The sequence below is a fragment of the Ylistrum balloti genome, unplaced genomic scaffold, assembly GCF_031769215.1.
Source record: "Ylistrum balloti isolate Yb309-2 unplaced genomic scaffold, AGI_CSIRO_Ybal_v1 Utg370700, whole genome shotgun sequence".
Lineage (NCBI taxonomy): Eukaryota > Metazoa > Mollusca > Bivalvia > Pectinida > Pectinidae > Ylistrum > Ylistrum balloti.
In genome coordinates, this window is record NW_026782420.1 from 1,394,813 (window position 1) to 1,402,430 (window position 7,618).

Sequence of the window (7,618 nt, forward strand, 5' to 3'; positions counted from 1 at the left end):
ATGTTATTCAGGTTCCTCCACCTATTATTTTGGTAGCCATATTGGTATGGAAAAAATATATATATACACTCAAGGGATAAAGAAACGCAGGGTAAACTTTTAAGATGATTCTAGGGAAGACATCGAGTATAATCTAATTTTAAAGTAAGAATGAAGATAAAAACCATGCAGAACAAACTGCAAAATCAACAATGTGTATCTGGTAAGTGATTTAGGGGTAATTGAAGGGAATTGAAAGAAAACTCTGTAATCTGAAACAAAATGGACTGAATGTGGGAGCTGGCTAGTCAATACCGGGTATGTCACCATTCGTTCTCCACAGTCCTGGTTTTCTAGGCATGAAGTTCATGAGTGCTCAATAGGGGATAGGTCGGGGCTGTATGACTGGAATGTGAGATTGTTTTGCTGCAATGACACAACATGGGGTCCAAGGATCTTGTCTCTATACCTAGCAACATTTGAATTACCTGCTACCACAAGCAGTGGTGATTTAACTCCATGTGAGATTCCTCCCCACACCATAACTGATCCACCCCCAAACCTATCCATCTCTACTATGCAGCAGTTGGCAAAATGTTCTCTATGATATCGGTATGCACGACGTCAACTGTCTGCTCGATACAGGGTGAACCAAGACTCTTCATGAAACAAAACCTGTCTCCATGCTTCAATGGGAATATTCTGGGGATATGTGCTGTAACCCAAGCTGTGTGATGCTGGCGATGAGCAGCGATAAGGGGCAGACCTACAAACAGGTGACATGCCCGCAAACCAACTTCCTACAATTGTTTCCTTACAAGTCTTGCATGGATAAGATGGTTATGAGTACCTAAGGTATGAAGGACAGATTCAGTGGCAGTAAGGTGTTGATTGCGCAGATGCAAATAAATCTGTCTTGGCATTGTGACATCATGCGCAGACACCCAGACCCAGGTTTGTTGGCAATTCACCCAGTTTCCCTTAGATATTCTATAGTGCAAATATAGACACCGAAATGTCTGGCAACATGTATTTGCCTTTGACCTTGCATAATCATCGCATAGGTCTGACCCCTCTAAACTTCCGTCAGCCGTGCCATTGTTTAATGCTATCAGAAATTAATAAAAATATCGGAAAATGATGTGTCTCTACGAAGACTATCAAACGGTATAAGGAGCAGAGTAACTCAACGTCACAACACTGCTGTGCATGAGATTTTCCTGTTTTGTGCTTTCCCTGGAAACAATACAATAATGCTACATTAGATACAGGACCACGTACACTAAGCTAGAGAGTTGCTTGTCCGATTATAATTGGTGTTTGCAAAATATTGCAAATAATGTCACCCTGCATTTCTTTATCCCTTGAGTATATGTGTGTGTTCAGGTTGGTTGGTTGTGCTATTTTTTTTTTTTTTTAATTTCAATTGTAATCTCACCTTGACCCAATGGAATGAAAATCTCATTTTCTTTAAAATCCATCTTGTTCTTTAAGAATTGCGTTATATTGTCCAAATTTGGTCTGAAGCATTCTTGAGTGAAGGGAAATCATTGTTGTATACATAGTGGGTGACCATCTCTTGGGATGGGATGAACACTAAATAGTAATTTTGTATCAAGGTTTTCCACAAAGAAACACCATTAATGTCAAAAGTGGGGGTTATCAAGAAGATCTCAAATGTCACAGTTTTGTATAAACAATGGGTTTCGGCCCCTTTGGGTGGGGAGGGCAAGGCCTTATAGGGGAAATAAAGCAAATTATTTGAAATCTTATTCTTCTTTAGGAACAGTATGATTTTCCCCAAAGTTGTTCTGAAACATGCTTAGGTAAGAGAAATCAACATTTTATAAACTGGATCTTGGCCCGTTTTAGCAGGAGGAGGAATAATAGTTTATGGTTATAATAGAGGTTATAATGTCTGGTAGGTTATAATGTTTGGTAGTTATTCAAATTAGTCTATGGTTATAATAGAGGAAACCCTTTTAAATTCAACTCCTCTGGGAATTATTTGTATAATATTATTTGCCCCCAGGGGCTGGATGGGGTGAGGCCCAATAGGGTAAAAGAACAAATTCTTTCTTCTGTTGAAATGGCAGGATTCTGTCTTAATTTGGTCAGATGCATGAATGGTTTGGCTGACCCCATAGGGACAGATGGTTGGGGTACCATGGGAAAATAGAGATGTTGTGTGCATGAATATTTAGAATTTCTTTTCCTTTAGATTTGATGAAGCAATTTCATGCAAGCGAAGTCAGATGAGCAATACAGCCCCTATGGGCATATTGTTTTATGTCTAAATTTCAACATGAAGTGTTTATGTCAAAGAATCAAACTCATTTCAGTCAAGATATGTATTTGATATAAGTTTTTTAATTCATACCAATCATTAAAACAAAAGTGAACCAAAGTCCCATTTACTTTTGAGGGTCTGGTAACCACATCTTTCAAGAGGTGTTAAGAGAATGTTTGACATCAGTCTGCATAAATATATGTCAAGTGTCTTCGTAAATTTTCTTTTTGGGACTAGTACTTCTTGGGATTGCCAGTAAGAAAACATTAGCAAAAGTATTACGGGTTTTTTTTTTTTTTGCGAAAAATGTTGAAGAAAATTAGGGTCAGTGGCTAAGGAAAAGGGATAGTCAGGAAACAGCTTTTACTCCCCCTCTTTTGGCCAATCCAATCTTTAAGTTACAATGTACTTTATTCTCAAATGAAACAAATTGAAATTAATTTGTATACAAGGAAGGAAGATCTGAATATAGGCATGAAAGTTTGCTTTTGAGTTACTTTGATATAATACACATGTTAGTATTTCAGTAAAACCTGTAAGTATTAGTGATATTCAGTCATCACGTGGCGGATATCAAATTGTATTACTGACCCAATTCGAAGAATTTGAAGTTATTCTTTATATACCCTACAACAAAAATATGAGTTGCAAACTTCATCTTTATGCCATTTATATCATATATTCTTGAAATGGGCATCAACTTGAAAAATGAGAAATGACAACTTATATCAGTTACGTATCTACAGAAATTACATTTAATTGTTATTTGTATTAATCCATGATTTTGTGCTTGTTAAGTGAATGCCATAGAAAACAATAAAGTATGATGAATTTATTGTTTTACACATTCTGTTGAGTGATGTGAATTATAGATGTTGAATAAAAGATACTGTTGCAAATATTTGGCATATGTTTCTGATGGACAACAGGCATCCATCCTGGGGTTTAATTATTGAAGTTTATTTTCAATATTTCCTGAAAGTAACGTATGGATACTTTAAAAATTTTATCTGAAACCTATAGGATCCCTCTAGTCCCAGGTTAATGTGCCCTTTTGATTTTGTGACTGGTCTAGAAATTAAATGACTGGATTTTGACCACGAAAGTTTAACATCAACAGATCTTCCTCAAATTTCACAGAAACAAAATGGCTGGCAAGTGGCAAATTTAGCTATGAAAGTTTGGGACTAGCAGCTGATCGGAAAAACAAATTGATTGAAATTTTACATGTAGGTTTTCCCTCCTGTCTCCCCTTTGATGAAGCAAGATATATACTTGTATATTGTATTTCTAATGGTTCAGCTCCCAATATAGTCTTGTCTGCATTGTAATTTTTGAACCATCAAAAATTGATATTTTGTTGAAACTTGAAATATTACCACCCACAAGAGATATACAGTTAACTGAAATATGGTGGTAATAACTGAAAAGCTTTCTCATACCCCCATTTTCGGGACTTTATTTAGTATTTCTATAATGCTGAGGGACAGACGGTGTACATTCCATTTCTACCTTTGCCTACCTAGTTCCTATTCTCATATTTCACACATAGATTTCTCCATCCAATCAATTTTAGAACTGCTCAAATGAAAGAATAAAATGGCTTTAATTTGGCTCCTTATCCCCTTTTTCTTGATACAAAATGTATGTGTAGGTTTCCCTTCATCACTAGTATTTGAGATTTCAAAACCTTTTCTGTTCAACACCCAGATATGGTAAAATCAAATGCTCATCATTCAAGGAAGGATCCTTAGGTTCTTCACCAAAATTGTTAATTTAATGACCGCATGGTCTCCCATTTCCATATTGTACTCTCAAGTGGAAACCTGGATTAAACACTCTCAAGTGGACACCTCAGATACACGCCCTCAAGTTGACACCTCAGATACACACTCCCAAATGGACACCTTCAATACACACCCTCAAATGGACACCTTAGATACACACACTAAAATCAACAGCTTAGATACACACTCTCAAATGGACACCAAAGATAAACACTCTCAGTGGACACCTCAGATACATATTCTAAAATGAACACCTCAGATACACACCCCCAAATGGACACCTCAATACACACTCTCAAGTGGACACCTCAGATACACACTCGCAAATGGACACCTCAATACACACTCTCAAGTGGACACCTCAGATACACAATCTCAAAGGGACACCTTCAATACACACGGTCAAATGGACACCTTAGATACACACTGTAAAATCAACAGCTTAGATACACACTCTCAAATGGACATTTCAGATATGCACCCTCAAATGGCCACCTCAATACACACTCTCAAATGGCCACCTCAATACACACTCAAATGGACATCTCGGATACACACCGTAAAATCAACAGCTTAGGTACACGCTCTCAAATGGACACCAAAGATAAACACTCTCAGTGGACACCTTGAATACATATTCTAAAATGGACACTTCAGATACACACTCTCAAAGGGACATCTCGGATACACACTGTAAAATCAACAGCTTAGATACACACTCTCAAATGGACACCAAAGATAAACACTCTCAGTGGACACCTCGGATACATATTCTAAAGTGGACACCTCAGATACACACCCCCAAATGGACACCTCAATACACACTCTCAAATCAACACCTGAGATACACACCCTCAAATGGAGAGATGGGTCAGGAGGTGTAGACGTGGATTACCAGGAAGGCCGTTGCCCAGAAAGTACCATTAGTGAACATTCAGACGACAGTCACTGGAGCTAGGGTGTATGGATTTCCTTACTTTGGAGTAATTAATGGAGGATTTCAACACATACTTGTCGTCACGGACAATTTCACCAAGTACACGCATGGCATTTCCACCAAGAACCAGACTGCCAGAACTACAGACGAAGCCTTCTTCCACAACTTTGTTGTGCATTATGTAATGCCCACACGAATACATTCCGACTAGGGTGCCAATTTTACTGGAAATTTGATTCATCAACTCTGTGATATTGCCAACATTAAGAAGCGTAGGACTTCGCGTACCACCCCATGGACAATGGAAGCTGCGAACGGTTTGATCTGACGTTGCTTGGGATGTAGGGGACTTTGGATCCAAAGGATAAGGCAGATTGGAAGAGACACGTCGGTTCGCTTGTCCATCCCAATAACAGCATACGGCATGAAAGTACAGGATATTCACCTTTCTTCTTAATGTTTGGAAGGCATCCTAGGTTACCAATCGATCTGGCATTTGGATTGGATCTCGGAGAAAAACATCCTACTTTTTCCAAGTACGTCTCTTCTCTTCAATCAATTATGTTATTGTCCGTCAGCCGAATTAGTGGTGACGGCAAGAAGAGGACTTGCATCGGAACCTTCTTTTACCTATCGATTTTCTTCTTGGTGAAGAAAAGAATCCTGATGAGAGGCCAGCGCCTACAGTTAGGAACCGAGCACGGAACAAGCTAAAGGAGGAGTTGGAGGGACACGGAGAGCGACTCCGATAAAGATGTCGACTCATCACTCGTCAGGATGACGCAAGAAGAGACCCTCTATCAGATTTGGATGATGAGGACTCGGCAATCCCCAAGGAGGGTACCCAGGTTCGTGATAGTAGAGGAGATCCTACACGGCCTGCCGTAGAGGATGTGACACCGCCAGATGACGACCAAGTCTCAGGAAGTCACGAGACTGGGAGTGTTACAGTCCGGATGAATGACGTTGTAGAGGAACCACAGCCTCCTTCGCCTACTACAAGGAGATCGATGAGAGGAAGGCAACCTCCTTTATGGCAACGTTCTGGAGAGTACGTCATGAGTCATGTGTGCCCAGGAATCTCTGCAGATTGGATCACAAGAGCGGATTACCTTGTGTATTGTGGGACACTAAGCCCGGATCGAACATCGAAAGCCATTTTGAAGATCGTCTGTGGAAAAGTGACATGCGTCTGTGCTGTTTTATTTCGTTTTTTTAAATTATTTAAATGTGTTTTCTGCTTATTGTCATTTAATAGTCAATATATTTGTTAAAAGACGAGGTCTTTTCCAAACCAGGGGAGTGTGTAACAAGTTCAAAATTATTAAGTAATTATACTAATTTTCTAATTTTGTTGGATATAAAATATATTAATTTATCGTTTAGTACAACATGCTGAATTGATTGTGTTATAATTACTTGTATAGTATCCATAAAACTCGCGTTACGATTTGCCCGTCAATGTATGCTGGTACATATACCAGGTATAGCGTGAGTACGTTTCTTGGTTTGCTACGAACTGGACATGTGAAACGTGACGGACTTTGACGAAGTTGTTAGATAGGTTGAAGGTTTCTGACCTGTGGATTTCTTTTATTGTCTTTAGTACGTACATTTGAACTCTATCTCTCCGAGTGAACGGTTGAATTTCTGTGTCTGTAAGACTGTCTCTGTATATGTCTGGCATTTCCACCTTCTTTTGTGGTCAACTCCTTGACTAAATCAGGTACGTAGCTCAAAATTAAGTGATGTCATATGCGCTCTCGTGTGTAACATTAATGTACGATACGTATTAATGTCTCTCTTTTAGTAAAAGTGAAACAAGGAACCCATCGGCTTTGTTATGACCATTCCGTTACACAAGTGCAGTTCTTCATTTAAGTCTAGTAACAAATTTTGATTTTAATAGTAACAATTGTTGTAGATATATGCATTTTCCTTAGTAGTTATTTTGTTTTCCATAGGTAAAAGTATATTGGGAGAATGCTTAACGGAGTTGTAATACCTTGTGAATCATCCCTAGTTCTAACGTAGACAAAAATATGTTTAAATTGTACACTGTCTGAAACTTCTAGCATAGTTCTTATGGATGTTTACCGTCTACATAATGTTATCATTGAACTTGTGAGTTACAGCCGATAGGGTCTCATTCAGAGCGAGTCACCCTTACGCCATTATCGGCCCCTACCTCCTGTCAAGCTTATCTACTAACCGACAGAGTGAAACAAAGGGCAGTAACTCTGGCAGATTAGAATGCCATTAGGTTGATAAGTAGTATGTACACTTTACACGTCAATATCTCGGTACTGGGCAGGCCGGTTTTGATTCGTATTTCAACCATTTTGATTTGGATAATAAATGATAATAATAACTTTATACATGCCGTATTTTTTCTTGTTCAAAATTTGTCTTAAATATGGAATATGTTTTGAAGAAAACGGAATCATCATGGTAGTAAGATCACCTTTCATATTGCCGTTATTTCGAGGAAACGGATTGTTCTTATAAACTACTAGCTAAAGTTTGGATCCATGCAATGAGAAATGCCATCGGCATCTGACTGGCCAACGAAAAACCTCGTCATGCCATGCCCAGAACCAAAGTAGTGCCAAAAGTTGTTATATT